This window comes from Branchiostoma belcheri, unplaced genomic scaffold (assembly GCF_001625305.1).
Source record: "Branchiostoma belcheri isolate BF01 breed outbred unplaced genomic scaffold, Haploidv18h27 scaffold59, whole genome shotgun sequence".
NCBI classification, from domain to species: Eukaryota; Metazoa; Chordata; class Leptocardii; order Amphioxiformes; family Branchiostomatidae; genus Branchiostoma; species Branchiostoma belcheri.
This window is the reverse complement of record NW_017804231.1, coordinates 1,336,994-1,355,528: the sequence shown is the minus strand read 5'-3', so window position 1 is coordinate 1,355,528 and position 18,535 is coordinate 1,336,994. Positions and strand designations below refer to the sequence as shown.

Below are 18,535 nucleotides of genomic sequence, written 5' to 3'. Positions count from 1 at the left end.
TGAAAACGTCAGACGTTTTCAAACGTTTTCTCGGCACTCCCAGCCCCGAGGACAGACAACACTTAAGCTCCTGTCCTGTATAACAGGAGCTTTCAGACTAATTTGCATCATCTTGTCTTGACTTGTCTGACTTTTGTTCCTTTTTCGACTTCCAAAAATTTGTCTTCACTTTATTTGCATATCAATCAACAGGTTGTGTATATAAACCTGCTTTCCCCTCTGGTCTCTCAGTCACTGACGAAAGCTAGTGGATACTAGCTGAAACGTCTGATGTTTTCAAAATCATATCCAGTTGCTTGAGTAACTGTTTTTTGGCATAAGGCCTAGACTAGATTACAATCAGTCACCAGATGACTGTACCTCTGAGGAAGGGTGCCAGAATTGTGTGATATCCATCTGCTGAAGTTTAACGGACACTTGGCCTGACAAAGAGACCATTAGAGGTAATACCATTGGTCATCAGGAGGGGGAAAATGGGAGAGGAGTAGTACAAACTGGCACACATGCTAGATTACACATCTTTTGCCTAGATACCACAGGGTACATTATTATTATATAGCACATCAATATGGTACAAAATAAGATATTTACCTGTGATGTTTTGATATGCTTTCATTAAATTTTAGCGTCTTGTTGAACTTACTAAGATTTTCTATCAGTCTATTCTAGTAAAATGAATATTGGCTTCCTTTCCAATTACCCTGAATACTGAAATCATCATTTTATTACTATATGGCATGTTATCGGCATTCTATTACATGTACAAACACAAATGTATGTACTCTAATGTTATAGACTGAAAATTACAATGAATGTTACATGTCAAGTTTAACTGCAATATGCCATTCAGTCACGGAAACCATTTCCACCAGTGAACCACTCAACACTTTCAAGCACTCCATAATCTGGCCAATAATTTAAATACTCACCGAACACAACAGTAGCAATTAGACGTTATTTACCTGAGTGCAGGTGTTGACCAGGGGAATCTGTCGGCTAGCGGAGAAGTGTCGCGGTGAGCAGCCCGCTGAGGTGTGCGTGGAAACGATTTCTACCTAACCACCCGTTAAACCTCCCGGTACCACAGCAGACCATGCATGAAGGGCCGTACCAACTTGGAAATGGGAGGGACTATATTAGGGGTTTCTCCGGAGGGGTGGAAATACACTGGAATGACCCAAAATTATGCAGCATTGAGGAAGTGGTAATTTACGCGCACACATAGGCATACATGTAGATGACTTTGTCCTTCATACACACACATGAATAGAAAGGGAAGTTATTTTCAGAAATAATTATTATTATTGACGATTTAGTGCATTTTATTCCTTAACTATTACCATATGTCATCTAGGAACTATGATATAATTGAAAACTGTAAATTGAATGCTTAAAAAGAGAGAAGTTACCTTGTAGATATCTGAAGTTATCAACAGTAATCTTACTAGTAATTCTTCCTCCTACCCATATACAATGTACAATCATATCATGTACTTCAGTTATCTAACCCTAGTGCATTTGGCCGATGTAGGGCATGAATATGCAATAAAGTTCATCGCCATTGTTGCTGGGAATTGCATCAAAAGTCATTTTTATATCTCTTCTAGTATCTACCAATATTTTTCATCTCAGGCTACTTGGCCCATTAAACTGCTAATATATTGAGTGTGGCTACACACTATCAATTTATGATTATAAAGTTGGTTAGTCAGAATTACCTGCCTCATATTTTAGGAGGTCTACCGTGGTTGGGGCAGGCTGTCTTCGGGGCTCTAATAGTTTCCCCTGCCCAGCTCAACAGACCGCCCGGTGGGAGTGTTACACCTATAGGTGCTTTGCTGTTAGAGTTTTGCATGCCAGGTAGGGCTAATTAAACTCCTGTCGCGTAACACCTGGGCGGCAAAGAGCTCATGCAGCCCCGAAGAAAGCCCGCTCTAACCACGATAAACTGGATTCCGGGCTACCACTGTGACACAGGAAATTGTTTTAAAGGATGGACTCACCCCAATTGTACACCTTGTCTTTTAGCCCACTACCTCCACAAATAATCTGATAGAGCACTCAATAACTACATTTGTATCTATAATAAACTCATAAAAGTGTAGAGGAAGTACCGAAGGCTCAGAAAATAAAAGCTTGCCTTTGAACACACTTGACAGAAACTCCTTCAAACACTAATGTCTCAAACTATGCACAAAATGTAGCTAAAAATACAATGTAGAGCTAAAAAAAGAGAGCTTAAAGTATCTCTATCAAAAAAGTTGCCCATCTAATATCTAAGATGCCATTGATGTCATCATCACACACGAAAGACCTCAAAGAAGAAAGGGCCTTTCTAAGATATACCATTACATATAGGTCATCATCGTCTTCAGTTATTCTAAAAAGAGGTGAAGCATGATACTTTTTATACACTGTGGCTTCACTACAGCTCCCGCATGTAGGGGTGATCGGGTTTTGGTAATCACTGTGAGGCTAATACAAGATGGGAATTTGCCAGGCCTCCATCCGAGTGATTTACTGTGAATCACCAACTCCCAGACGGTAGGATTTTGGATCATTGCACACTGGGGCACACCCCTACTCTTTTTCGAAAGGTGTGGTGGGCTCTTTAATATGTGTGGGATGTGGCTCTCCCCAAACACTGGACCTCCATTCAATTTCCTATCTGAGGAACATCCCTAACCAAAGCTAGGTACTTCACCTGAGTGAAGTGAGGAAAGTCGTGTAAAGTGCCTTTCCCAAGGGCACAAGATCGGTGACATGACAGGACCTCTTGGTTCTGAGACAAACACTCTGCTGTTACGCCACACGACCACAACATTTTTCAACATTTTTGAATTGATTCCTCTTTCCTTATCATTACATCAATGGTGAGGAACGAGGAATCAATTCAAAAATGATTTACGAGCCTGCGTGATATAATACACATTAGCTCTTCCACAGACAATTGAGAGCTGAATCTGATACCTTATCCTGCCATCTTTCTCGTTGGCCCTAAAAAAAAAACAATTTCCTTTTAGTGCTTTCCAGACGATACGGATAAATGGACCACATCCATCACATTATCTGAGGTATTGATGTAATCTACGTCACCTCGGAGGCTCTTTTCTGGATGGCCATCAAGCTTAATGGTGTTACTGTACAACATCAGAGTCACGCAACTGTCACACAGGAACAAATGACTTCCTGTGTCTGCAACTTAAGAGATAGCACAGTCAAGTACACCTTTATATCAGGAGATTTGACAAATTTGACTCATGTATCAAATCCAGGGCTTGAAATACGTTTTTCTGCATTGAAAATTATCTACACCAGACAAATTTTGACTGCACCACACAGAATTTAGGAAGACAACTGTTCAGAAACCATTGCCAGTCCCAGTAATACATTTTCTGTTGTGCATATCAGAAAACAGTATTACAGTTAACAGTAACACATATCACAAAAGTACAGAAAAAAAGAGAGGTATGAACAAGTTTGAATCAAGTACTGCAATTTTGTCTCAATACTACACAAAACCTTCCCGCCGAGACTAATTTCAGACAAACACTGTTAGGGGGGAGTATGGGAGCCCTGGCATACGAATAAGACGGCACCCGGCTAGAGACTTTATTCCTTGGTATGAACTGTCTGAAAGAGCAGGTTGCAAATGAGCCCACAAGGCACTTTTTTGAAAAGCATAAAACCCAGTTTTGCCACCTCATGTGCCCAATTGCAGCTGCGGTCTACTTGTAATGTACAAAGTGTACATGTAGTGCATTTTATTTTTGCTACATGAAAGACTGTACCATCAATAAGCAGGGCACGGAAAGTGGGCTTGGGGCTGGCAGTGTTCCAGGGACTGGCTGAGAAACTTGGCGAGATATTGCAGTTGACAGCACGCAACTGATGGCATATTTTGCTTTCAAACCAAATCTGAGAGGCAGGCAGGAAAAAGTCGTGATTCAGAATACCTGAACCATTTATCTCAGCTTGACTTAAAATGAATACGCAAGTCAAGCTTGAAGCTTGCTTACCTTCATTTTTTTACAATGCAGGACAGATAATATAACTTTACAGCAAGTACCAATTCTTCTCACTTGAGCATGTGCATGTCGGGTGAGCGACAACAGCCAGGATTCGAACTCCCAACCTCTTATTAGTTCAGAGGCAGGGTGGCTAACCACTGGACTATGCATCCTACTGGACTATGCAATGACTGAAAGTCACTGACTAAAAGTAGTGGATGCTACTTGAAATTTCTGACAGTTTTCAAAACCTATCCAGTTGCTTGAGTAACAATTTCCTTGTGCATTAGCCATGGATTATTTCGAGGTTTCATTAGAGGATAGATAACCTCTTCCTGAGGGAAGACTGATGTTTATATCATTGTGCCACCCTGGGATATCTAACAGATGCACAGGCAGGATAAGGGAAAAGGTCAGCTTAGAAAAAAAAGTAGGCCAGTCGTATCTAAACGCTTCCTGTTATCAATTCCTCATCTGCATTCAGAATAAGTCGGACTGGTCTAGGTCAGCTGTGGGTTCCAAAGGTGCTGAAGTAAGTTGTCTTAAATGCTTACTATAAGCAGATGTGCTCTTTATACATTCAGGGTTTTAGCTAGGATTTTATTTTAGCGTAATGGTAATTGCAAGGGAGCAATGCGACCAATTGGGGGATGGTGAAGAAAGGGGAACTTGATCCTTCAACAGTTCGGCGCTTTTGAAAATGTACCGGTAACTTGTAAGGCAAAAAGTTCAGGTAAGGTCAGGGGTACATACCAACATTATTCTTCTTATACCACTTAATTGGAAGGAAGTTTTTTCAGTTTGGAGTTATGAAAAACTGTTCTTAGAGTTCTTAGAGTTCACGTAACCAAATTTATCAACATCAACAGGATAGGATCTACCATCATACTAAATTTCCAACGGTGAACCTGTTAGTTACCGGTGCCTTGAAGAAAAACATTTAGTATATTTCCTGAATGTCTAACATTCACAAATATATGTACCATCAAAACAGAAAGTTAAGAGAAAAGTTAGAAAAATGAAGGTAGAACGACCTCTACTCTAGCATGACAGCAATCATTTAAACGATCCCCACCTCTTTCATGCATAAAGCCTTTTTCAAGTGCGCCTCAGCGTCAGATTGTTACCTGGCGCCACCTTAATCTGATTAATGGACACTGTCACAAGGGTGATCCCCTGAGAAAAGACAAATTTGTCCCAATCCTTTACCAGTAGGTCCCAAATATTACAGGGAGCAATTTGGCACAATGGTCGCGGGGTGAATTGTGTTGTTGAGCAATCTGTAATGAGTGGGCATAGAAACAGGTTTTGTAACATAAATCTAATGAGTGATGTAAAGAAAGCACCAGATGATAATTGCACAATATGTACTACATACATGTAATGTATTTTGTTAGATAGTAGTACAATGCAGCTTCATTGTAGCTTGCCTATTTAGGTCATGTTAGTTCGATTAATATATGGATGACATCTGCACACAGTTTGTCTGTTTCCCAATAGCAAACTGTAAATCGTACAAAGCAATTGCAAAATGAGCAAAATATATGCCGTGTATTGCAAACAAATATTGAAAAAGCATACTAATATTAATATAAATGTTGTAGAATGCCAGAATCAATTCCAAAGGAAAAGAAGAATATGAGCAGAAATGAAGATGAAGAGTCTATTATTTACCATACCATACTCTGTGTTTATTCATTTGTTCAACCTTCATGACCACGTAGATTTCATAATAAAGGCAACCTTTTTATTGCCAAAAGTTTTTTATTCCCAGGCTTGCCTCAGTTTTGGTGATCCCAGAGGATATCATCCAATAATCAAATCGACATGGCCTAAGTCAAGAACACCGGGTGACCCATGATAAGTGTGTTGGGTTCTGATGTGCAGAGGTTTGACATCTGAGACTATCAGCTAGAAACTAACTTGCTTCTAAATCAGCGAATCTTGCAAATTGAAGATGTCATCAGGAAGTGAATTCCCGAAGCACCCAGGCCTTATAACTACCTGTTTTCTTGCAATCAATCTTTGGAAAGGAAATAGGAGAAGAAGCGCAGTCAGGCATCATGACAGACTAATGATTGAAGAGGTACGTTGCTTGAGGGAGAAAGCGTACTAGGTAGCAGAGGAGAAACTACAAAGCCTGAATCAGAGAGATTTATGATGTCTTCTGAAAATTCCCATGTCAGAACAAGACATCAGAGGTTTCAGACTTCAGGGAAGAACTGGGTTCCTCCTGTCATTCTTCACCCACCCGTGTGCTGTCAACTAGTCTCTCAGGACAGACAATCCCAGAAACTCTGCCACTCAAAACAATATTTCTAAACCTGGAAGTAACTTAACAGTCATAATGTTCCAGTTGAGACATAATCTTCAAACAAATGTTAGGAGATTCAATGGTTACCTACCGTATCTCACTACTGAGATCTAACAAAACTTGATGACTCAATAGACTTAACCAAGAAAGATAAGTATATATCATTGATTTATGCCTGACATAATCAGCTTGAAGATTACACTCACAGGTTTGTAAACCATGTTATACAATTCATGGCAGCACCTTAAAGCAGCAGTTCTGCGTTGTAGACCCTAAAGAATATTCTGTGCATGCCAAACAAAAAGTTATTAGTATGTAAAACTGGCGTTGGTTGTGAACAGGGCGCCGGCAAACTTCACGTAAGGAATGTCGATGCACATCTGTAGCTGCTTTGATCATCCATTCACACGTGGAAGTGTATCGTCTGATGATGGGGAAGATTAATGACATCAATTTCTGAATGTCAGCACAGAATACACCAGTCATGTGCACTGATGCATGGAATAAAGTTGGTTCAATACATGCTGCAGCAGATTTCCATTATTCATCTCAGCAGTAAATGTCAGAGAGTACGAATGCACCAATCACAGTTTGGGCTATATCATGTGACAATCTCATTCTTATTTGTTGATATACTGGGGGGTAATCAATGTCAGTAGTTGACAGAAATTGAACAATGTCTTCTGAAGCTGGCAGTAGCATTTCAGCAATTGATTGGGTATCATGTCACTATACTGTCAAGACAGTAACTGTCAGTTCAGATCAGTCAGAATAACTCTTAGGAAGCATCAGTACTTGTCAGTTGTATTACAGTCATGACAGTTCAGCTGCTTTACTGAACTGTGACTGAAATTATTGAGACTGTCAGCCACTGATCAGTTACTGACAGTCACACATCATTACTGGTGGTTTGCTAAGGGTCCTTTATTGTGTCATTCTTATTCCCCACCGTAGTGATGTTTGTTTAGTAGTAAGGGCCACTAATTCTCTGGCAGCAGCTAAAATTTAAGAGCTTTGTTTACACACACAACACTGGAGCAGCTGCCCTTCGATGTAATTTCCTCTTTCTGTTTTAATTCCATTAGCAGGTGTTTCTTTTGATGTTTGAATAAACTGATCACCTGTTTGATCTGTAATAGTACCTGCCATTGAGTGATAGATTGGAATACTTAATGGTTGGGAGTCAGAGTCTTCAACTTGAGGCTGTTGAACCCAATGTACTGATTTGGCTTCAATCAGCTCAATTTGGTACTGCTATTTTGCTAATTTTGTACAAACAGTCAAACTTGTCTAATACGACCACCCAACGGACCAAGAAAAATCTTCTTACTTACATGTGTAATAGACAAGTGCTTTATTTTAATACAAAAAGCATGGCGACATGGCGCTAAGTTACATTGCACAAACACTGTCTAGTGTCGAAATCAATGGCAACCTGCTTATATCTACAGAGGAAAATCAGAACCAAGAAAAAACGGTAGTCAATGGTCAGATGGAAGGTGGTCGCTCGGGCAAGTTTGACTGTACTTGAAGTAGTGTTTACTACATGTATGACAAGGAATCTATATCAGGCTTGCCAAGCCCAGGGCTTACAAAGTCTACACAATGGCTTGCCATGGGGCATGGCAAAATGATTTGCTTCTCACATCAATTTTACAGGATCCATTGATTTTGAACATAATATTCATGCATTACTTGCAGGCATTGGGGTAACTCTGCCTTACATGTGCCCAGTGGCTACATCCCAAGTTCTGCCAAACATTCTGGAAAAAAGTTTCTGACACTTTTGATGGGGTTAGACATCTAAGGTAAAGCATCAATAAGAAAATCACTTGAAAGACCTGTCCAGTACAGAATGAAAAACAAGACCAATAATAGTATTTCAAACCAATTATTATTAGGAAATAGCAAAATGATTAATAAGCAAAACTAATCAGCTTGTTTTTTGTATAACTTAATCAGACCACTTGTCAAAGACAAGTCCCCTTTCAGTAAGTGGTCATCTTACTCTTAGATAAGTTTTGAGTGTGTTTCCCACAAAGCATGATGACACAAACAGAGACTTAAAAACAAAGAATGGACCTTGACCTTGAAAAACTACAAAGGTCAAAACAGGAGGTTGACTCCAGCCAAGCTGGAGCCAAGACAGATTTTTTCTTTTATCTTCACGGCCTAAATATTGATTGTAGGTAGAGACAGACATAAAGTCTGAGGATTACACCACAGTGCTGTGTTCTATCTTCCTGTGGATGGACTGTGCAGTAACAATCCCCTTCTAATGGTGTCAGTAAATCTTACTGTTAACCACTGAATCAATAACCCTGCTGCTGTCCATCTGTACAGCCCTTTATGTCATACCTGGGCTGCAACAACGTTCGATACGGGTGTTCCGGCCCGTGTAATAACTAGGGTACAGCCCAGGGTTCTATTGGGCTTCCAAATGTTCCATAGAACGTGTTTCACCTGAACTGCGTGCACTGCTTTGGAAAATTTGGATACAGGATTCGAACACTGGAATTGACTTTGCTGCATTTTTTTGGGTTTACAGACACCTAATTTTGGCTCATTTCACATAGAAAGGCATGTTTTCTTAGGTGTATTCCGCATGACCCTAGGTCCCAACATTCCCGCGGTCAGGCAGGTACCTCGGGTGATATGAAATACGAACTGTACACTGTAGTGTATTCTATAATATATATTATGATCATATTCAAAGAGAATGTTGCAGTTGGTATCGCCAGTATAACCAATAACAATTATGAAAAAAAAACAGTTAAAACATGCTGATTTTGAAAGCTCTCCAGGGTCACTAACAGAAGGACTGGTAGTGGATGCTACCTGAAATGTCTGACCACTTCCAAAATCATATCCAGTTGTTTGAGTAACTGTTTTTTAGCGTATCATTATTATATCATATTACCTGGATGTCTAAACTTCACTGATGTAGCAATAACAATTATGATATTTATATGATATCATTACCAGGTACCATTAGGAAATAACTATCAAACAGTTGCTATGATTCAAGCCTAAGAGCTACATGTAGCAAGGTTGCCTGATAATAGGATACAGCAATAAGGGAGTTAATCTCACTAAATTATATGAACTATCACACTATGGGTTTGTCACAAGTACATGTAGTATGAAAATAACAGCCAGAACTTGCTAGTACTATCTATGGTATAATTCCAATTACAGATAGCTTATGGTATACCAATATCACTGATCTCCTTAAGCAAGAGTCAAATAGAACAAGACTTCTAAGAAGCCTATGAATATTGATTAGAACAAGAAATATTCAACAACATACCACACATACATGGCAATGTACGTGTACATTAATATTGTATATCCTTGATACATGTAGGAAAGTGTATTATCAAGATAATGCATTGTTTAAATTATGCAAAACTTCCCAATTTTTTTAAAAATATGCAATATCAAAAGGGCACATCATAACAACAACAGTTACTGTAACTAGTACACTAGAGCCTAAAGTCTAGTAGCTTACGCTGATGTGTGAAACCTACCTGCTTTGGAGCTGGTCTGAGGAGACTTGAATGTGAAACATCCACAGGAAGTAGAGTAGAGCAACAGTTGTGGTTGTTTCCCCAATGTAAACTCTGAGTCATGCTACTACTATTACTGGAAACCAGAGGATGTTTTAGGGGAAACAAAGTTCCTTATACTATGCTTTGTCCTTCTTGCTCTTTCCTTGCTTTTCAATTCTACAGCTGATTAGGCAGGAATTTGCATTTCAAAAAGTACCAAAAGTATTCCCAAATCACTAATCACTCATGTAGAAGAGTTATACAATATGTATTGATATCAAATTAAACATAGACCAAGCATTTACAAAAACCCTTTCACAGCCACTAACCATTAGAACTTCCTAAATTTTCAGCCATAAGCATTTCAATATTGAAAGAGATCTCCATAACCATGGAAACCCAAGAAACATCCCAAATTATTCCCATGGACAGGAAGTGTGACCAGCTTCTGACCCGGGTTTTGCAGGTCCTTTTCAAAATGGAACAAAGAAATTATTCAAGCCTGAGAGTTCAGAATTTATGCATAGAATGGTTGCTATTGTTCACTGCCAAAAGAAGTGAAGAACTGATTAAAATTTTTAAACGAATAGTATTTTGGTTTCTTTCCTAAAATTTTTACAGATTATTAATATCATCGCTGAAATTATACTAACATTTATCATACACATTCAACATTTCGCAGATCAATTCAAGCTATCAATGTTATAGATGAGAAAAAAAAGACATGCAGATTTACAGTTACCGTAGTACTGTAGAGAGAATGAATCAATGGTACCTACATCTAGAATCTTCTATGATTCTTCTCTATTTTTCTATGTCAGAAAAGCATCTGATAGCTGACGTAGCTAAAGGCGCAAAATACTTGTGATTAAATTTCCTGATAAATCAACCATTTCCTATCTAAATGTCACGAACAAATCAACTGCTACTCTTACACACTGGGCTGTTCTGGCAATGCTTAACAGTACGTAAATTCTGCAGGGTAAATTCAGGACGGTTAGGCTGCAAATACTTAACGGCAAATCAACATGTAATTCACGCATTTTTAAATCCGTACAGCACTAGATTTAGGTACCTGGATTGGTGAGAAAAAGGTAACGGGGTGTCTGGCAGTGCGGAAACGAAGACATTCAAGCAGAAACCACAAAAGATAAATAATCTGAAGTTTGACTAGTACTAGTTTGACTAGTTTGACTAGTAGGTCTACCCTGAACGAAGAATTTCTCAATAACGCTGAACGATGAATTAAGGATTGCAAATAACACGACCACGAATTAAAACGACCAATAATGCTTCACAATGAATATACCAACAATGATTAATGTTCAATGAAAGCGGGCTGGCCTCAATTAATGGAGAATTAAGATGGCTCCTAACACTTAACGAAAAAGGGCATGCAGGTCCACCACCAATAATTTTCTGACAATTAAGGTGTATCAAGAAATGTCCCTTCCTTGACTGTCACCATGGGGACATGAGTGACGTTCAACAAGGTGAGAGAGTTGACTGTCCTGTCACTCTAACCTCCATTTGCCCTCAGGAGCCCTGTAGAAAATGTATTATGACACATAAAAAGCTATTTCCATCTAAAACAGGCCTGTAAACCTTCCTGAGGGACCACATGTTACATTTTCTAGTACATGGCTCAAGGCCAAATGGAGGTTAGAGTGTCAGCGACAGGGCAGTCAACTCTTTCAAGAAATAAATTAGAAATACCAGTAGTTCATTCTGAAGAAAGAATGTTGATTATTATAAGTCTACTGTTAAGCAAATTGTTCAAATTTAAATCTGTCAAAAGAATTATTATGACAATTGTATCTTATTTTACCAGAAAAACTAAATGACTTGAACCTGCCTAATGGAGTTGGACAGTTTGTAGCACCAGATGATAAAGTTTATACATCTGCCAAGTATGTTCTAATGGTACAAATGTTAACAAATTGGCCCACCAAGGTAGATGCTAGCCTGGAGTCCAGCCTTGTTAGCTTTGGTCCACTGCCCTAGCCTGGTTACCAAACCTATTATAGCTCCTGAGTCCTACATCCTCTCCGCAAATAGATTTGCGGAGAGGGTGTAGGACTCGGGAGCTATAATAGGTTTGGTAACCAGGCTACCACTGCCCAGTATCTTGGGGAGCAGAACAAAGCTAACATGGCTGGACTCCCGGCTAGGTAGATGCTACAATGTTTATGTGACCTCAACGCACCTTCACATAAAAGCCCCTGCTACTGCAAAAGTACAGATTCCCCAAACATGTACCTTCAAAAGACCATGCAAAAACTACAGCAGCTACTGTATAACTTCACCTTTTATGTGTCCTTAAGAGATTGACATAACTAGAAAGGCCAATATTTGCTTTGGAGCAAATACAGCGATGGGTTCACCACATTTTACGACATGGCAGGGAAAGAATGAGAAACACAAGGGAAAACAATGATTTACATTGATATAACTATAATATGAAGTAACAATGTAACATACAACTAAAACAACAGTTGGTTAGCTATTCCCTACTTTATTGGTTAGGATTTTTAATTGCATAATGCAAACTGTTGATTTTCAAAATAAAATAAAAAACGTTCATGCCCCGCATTCCAATGCTGGAGCAGGAAAGCTTGAAATACCTACCAAAACACTTGAATACAGACATACTGTCAGTATGGAAATGCTCTGTGCAGGTGTTAATCAAGTTAAATCCCAACAGCCAATCAGCAAGAAATGCTCTGTGCAGGTGGAAATGCTCTGTGCAGGTGTTAATCAAGTTAAATCCCAACAGCCAATCAGCAAGAAGAATAGAGGAAAGCTGCATGCCTATTGGTTGATGCCCTGCATTCCATTGTGATGACTCATGTGGTAAACACGGCACACTAACACAGTAATACATTTGCTATAACACAGCCAAAAAACTCAAATAAAACCATTCTAAAAGCCTGTATCACAAAAATTTAACAAACGCCTAGGGGTATTTGCCCACTGTACCTCCATACCAAATTTCAGGACCTTAGGCCCTAAAATGAAGAAGCTGAATCCATTTAAAAAATGGCAGGAGAAGGAGAAGGAGAAGGAGAAGAAGAAACACCAGAAAAAGCAATATGGTTTCACCACACCACTTCGTGGTGTGGTGAACCCATAATAACTTACAATCTTACCTCTCGTGTCAATAAAATACTGTTGGATCAATCTCAAAGCATAAAAATACTCATAAAAATTGAAATGAACAAATTATTGCACCATAAACAGCTCTTATTTCCCAAATGCATAGGGGAAGATTTGAAGGCTTTGCAGGCAATGTCTGTCGTCCGCTTTATTCTTCAACTTTGTTCCATGACACAATCCAAAGCTTTACATGTATATTACACTCAATGTCCAGGTTAAGATGGGCCAATGTCATAAATATAAACAGACATGTACATGCACATGCATGTATAGTCAGATTATGACCACAATATTTGTACTGTAGAATGAAGGAATGTCCGGTAAATTTACCCCAAAGTGAGTTAATTACTGCTATTGCCTTATTTTTCTGCACGTGTGTGTGTGTGTGCGTGTGTGTGTGTGTGTGTGTGTATTTCAATACTGCAATTTCTGTACATTCTGCCAGAGGGAGTAGTGCAATTTCTGTAGTAACACTTTTAATCTGACTTAGACAAAGGCACTAGCCAGGGCTTTCATTTTCATGAAAAATCAGTCATTGTAACTCTAAGACTTGCATGCCAGGAGGGATTGATATAAAATTGTTTTGGTGAAGCTTTAGCCAACGGCAGTGTTCTAGCCAGCATCCGTCTTTCTTTCATTTGACAGAATTTTGAGGCTTGTGATGGACAAAAGTTTTGCCCAATCCATCATCTTAGACAGACAATAATGGGTGGGTAAAGATGTGGAAAGAGATGTCCTTAACTAAGCTTAGTCTACCAGCAAACTTTGCCCCTCAAAATGTAGGAAAATTTCCTAGGGTCAGAATGTTTCCAGATCTGCACCCGAATCCTACTGGATTGTCATGTTTGGTGCTTGACATACAGTTATGTACTGTAATATTACATCAAACAAAATTGAGATAATGGAAGAAAATTTCAGGCTGGCTATGCAGCTGGCCCACAGCATACAAATTTATCAGTTCTCCAGACCTATACTGACTAATGTTCGCCAGTGATGTTACAGTCCCTTTTCCAGATCTAGCCTGCAGACGTGATCGTTATCAAAGTTGTGGATGAAGGATGTGCCGGCGTGGTCCATGGCTCTTTGGACGTGTCCCAGGGTGATTTACTTGGACCGAGGACTCATTTATATGAATAAATCGTATGCAGCAGTCTCTGAATCAATAGGACAGGTCAGAAAAGGACAGCCAAGCCTGAGTACAAGGACATGTGTCCTCAAACGACCTACTAGTACTTCAATCCACTGACAAATCAGGTATAGTCTCTGCTAGAAGTTCCTTGCCTGACATCCAGCTGTGTTAGAAATGGAAACAAAAGTTTAACATGGCGGGATACCGTTATCAACTGAGTTTCTGAAGCCAAAAAGAAACCATTGGCTTCATGGCAGTATTCCATAGGGCAGTTTAATACCATGTTGGACTTTTGACAAATTATGTTCAAACTCTTCATGGGTTTATCAGCAGGAAAAAAAAATACCTTGAGTGTTACACAGGGCCACCTGCACTAACCTGTAACATTATCGTTCTGAATAGGTCAGATTTTTTAACATGAATCGTCTCTGTACATTAGCTGACATTTTGACTTAACAGTCAACTTTGAGGGACTCTATATATGCAGTGTCAGAATCAGGTTCTTTCCACTCAGCCAAGCTCAACACTGTCACTGTCAAGTTTTTGATGCATTGCCCATACTGCCAATTTGACTTTGTTCCAAGAAGCCACCTAGGGAGAAATTATACAGTAATGGAGGAACCATTAAAGCATCCCCGTACGGGGTGTGCAACAGATGTAGTAAATCATATCCTGTTACTGAACATCTCCAGATATTAACCAGACTACAAAAACTCTATACACGTACAGTGCAGAGTCCTACGTGTACTTTCAGACTGCCAGCTGCAGGTCCACTTTCCCATAAAGGGACTGGATACAAGATTCCACTTTGCTATTACATATTAATAAGTGTTCAAGCCAACTTGAAATATTTTTTCCTGTCATCTCAATTTTGTTTCATGTACATGTAACATCCATTGAGTGCGTAACAGTCATATGGGGGTCCCTTTGGAGAACTAATTCCATGTACAAGTGTTATACTGGTTAGGTGTTTCTTAGCCAGGCAAACTTGGCAGACTTCAAAGAAGTCTACAAGGCTGAATGACGAAATAAAGAAATTATCTGACAGAAACATGTACAACAGCTGTAACTGAGTGAACAGTACTAAAATCATTGGAACAGATTCTGTTCCAATATTACCTGTTGCGTTATGAGAAAACAGTGTTTTTGTATGATCTGTAAAAAAATCATGTATTCCCCAAAAAACTTCAGGATTTCAAAACACAAGTAAAATTAGATGAACTAACATGTAGGAGTTGTTCACAATAGAAAGTCTTTTAAGAATTAACTGTGCATTATGTGCACGAAAGTTTTATATCGATTGGGTGAAGAGAATATGGAATAACACATTCCCTATGGAATAATTCCAGGCCTTCATACAAGCTACGTACTACCGGTACTTGACATTATCCAAAGCACTTTTTCCATTAGTGATGTAAGGAAAATTATTGTCACTGTCAATTCTAATGAATACAGGATGACAGACTCTAGACAAGGTGCTGATGCTACAATCTTTTACTTCAAAGTTCAAACTGTAATGCTTAGGGCACAATTCCCAGCCCACGGCCCGGGGTCTAGCCAGGCAGTTTCCAGGAACGAAAAGTAAGGTAAGTATACTCACTGTATAGAATACAACACATACCTTTGCCAAATGATGTACATTTGTAGCCTTTACCACTGATGACTTGTAGATGTCTGTCATTGATTATGCAATGTTATATCAGATGATCATATTTTCCACCCAAAGACACCTTATAACAAAGAAGGAATTTCCTAAAAAATCATGCAAAAGAGGTCTAAATTTGAATAATAGCATTACCTATTTTCTCCACCCACAATTATGTATCATTACTGTTTCGCCCTGTCGGACTTACCCCAATACACAAAGGAAAAGGGTGGGACACCACCTAATTTGTTGGTCGTGATTGTCACATTGTTATACAAACATGCTATGATGATAAAACGACATATCTCAGGTAACAGGGTCTTTAAATCATCAGACTGACCTATAATCTCCTTCGACATGTTACACTTCATGCCTGAGGCAACTTCCTCTGCAGTCTTTCAATTAGGAGGGGTAGAATTTTTCCAGCAGCTTGCAATCCACAAGCAAAGCAAAGAAATTTTCAAAACCGGAACAATCAATCAGTATTGCAACATCACATGTACAATCCTATTATTGTCATTCACACTGTAGGAGCAAAGTACTTGTTGCAGGAAGTTATCAATAGCTATAATAATGTTCCAGCTGGCCATACAATCATGTATTGTTGCCAAAGCAACACATGACCTTGTCAAGGACATTCCAGACTCTTGAAACAGGCTTAAGAGGTTTTTCTGTGCTATAATGTGCTCTTTGTTTCATTCAGATGTTGCTAAGGCATCCAGACGGTAGCCAGGGCCTCAACAGGCCAGCTTTTCGGCTCCAGGGTTGATGTACCCCCAAGGAAACTTTGCCTGGGCCCCCTGAGGTTTACCATAAAAGCCCTGAGCCCAGGCAAAGTTTGAATCAGTGCTGGTATATCAGTGTTGGAGCCATAAGAACTGGCCTGAATAGGCCATGGCTAACTTGTCTGGCTTCCGGGCTAATCATGATATGCCACCTGGAAGTTTGTTTCTCTTCTTGTTGCAAACTGAAAGTTCCACTAAGATAAAGTGGTAATTTAAGACACTATTACAAAAAAAAACAAAGTACATGTATTCACTAGTCCAGATAATGATTTCGATGACATGTTTCTTCCTTAGCCATTTCATAGCTTCTCACAGTACTGTCAATACCAGAGGGTACTCATAACCTACCTCAGTGTAGAGGAATGTTTCTCTGATCAGATCAGCTAGAAACACTAGAGGTTTACTGGTGTTCAACCTTCAAATCCTGTCATGACAACACTGCTGAAAGGGTGAGCCAATAAGTTGTCTGTCTGGTCACCTTAGGTAATCTCATTATGTCCACCTGATTGGTAAATAAACCACAAGAATGGCTGCCAGACAAGAAAACACTGACAGTAAGAACACAAACAGGGCTGGGAGGTTAAAACTACAAACTATCCAAACTCTGAACTGGAGGAAGGTAGATCTTACCATATCACCTGAATAATCATGCTGACTGAGAATACATGTACTGTAAATCACTAGTTTTTCTCAATACATTTCTGCTCGCTGTTTTTGCGGTCACTTCTGTTCTGCAAATTTATCATTACCGAGAACAAATAATTCACTGACTTTCTTTCTTCTACAGTTCCGCAAACATTTTAGAGTAGAAACAGACAAATTAAAAAAAAAACAGACATTCAATTAAGTGCTTGGTGTACACAGTTTACAGAGCGGAGTGAAAAAGGAAAACCACAATATTATTCTAACTGCCGTAAATTTCATTTCAAAAGACATCAAAAGACAATATTCCAGGATATTGACACAAACCAAAATACCTTTAGTCACCCTAATATATGATTATTACGCTTCCAACAGAGTGGTATCAAACTTATAAATCAGCTTCACAAATTGTATGTCCAACATATACAATAACTTACCTGACATTAAAATCATTACATAATTTTTATAGTAACATAAAATTTCTTACTTTGAAAACCCACATGTCCATGGCGAGTGTCAATCAAACTACTTCAGACAGAAGAAGACTCAAAACAGTTAACATATAACACAAACTGGACAAACATTTAAACGTTACCTTTAGAAAATTTCTCTTCCAAAGTGTCCAGATGTGGACGTACAGTGGCACTACCCTGTTGTGTTGTGGTATACAGTACAGTTCTGCAGCTGATCACCCCAAACTGGTCAGACAAGTCTTGTCAGGGAACATCTGGGTGACCCAGGGTTCAAGGAGAGTCAGGAAGTGACATGTTGTTGACGTCATCTGTCCACAGAAGGAGCGGTGTGGTAGGGTGGGGCCTGGGGGGATACATGGTGTCAGTCATTAGGGGCCATTTCAAGTCTTATACAATGTATATGGTTCATAGACTCAACATGTAAAACTTCACACTCTTATCTCAAAATCTGGATATTTCTCTCAAAATTTGGTTAGATGTCTGAGGATATATGTGTATGACTTTTCTAAGGCGTAATCAGCCGTTTCAGTTTGTCATAACTCGTACGAAAGTTTCATCATTTTATGATCAACAGTTGCAGTTTTGCAGTTGTAGTAATATGCAGGGATGACACTGAATTTAAAAGAAAGTGTAGTCAGCCCTCTAAACTATATACTATGACCAGAGCCCCTTATGCAGACCAAGACCTTATTGAGCCAGTCCCTGAAAATACCAGTAGTCTGAGAGCAATGTCAACTTCAAAAACCATCATTGGCATCAACCCACAAAAAACACTTGTGGGGAAAACAAAACCAACATTGCAGGCATCACCTTCACAGACACAATAAAAT

At 39.2% G+C, this 18,535-nt stretch overlaps 1 protein-coding gene across 4 annotated transcripts in view; it reads right to left on the bottom strand.

The window, feature by feature from the left end:
• LOC109481983 (adenylate cyclase type 2-like) overlaps positions 1-18,034 on the bottom strand; it is a 54,280-nt gene extending 36,246 nt beyond the window's left edge. Inside the window, exon 1 of one of the 4 annotated variants that reach the window (XM_019784596.1) lies at positions 17,828-18,034. The gene's annotated coding sequence lies outside the window, so the exon portion shown is untranslated. Of the gene's footprint in view, positions 1-962; positions 1,106-9,854; positions 9,930-16,938; positions 17,063-17,827 lie in introns of those variants that run through there. The other 3 variants (XM_019784600.1, XM_019784598.1, XM_019784597.1) reach the window with 3 other exon arrangements.
• Between the last annotated feature and the right edge of the window lie 501 nt (positions 18,035-18,535).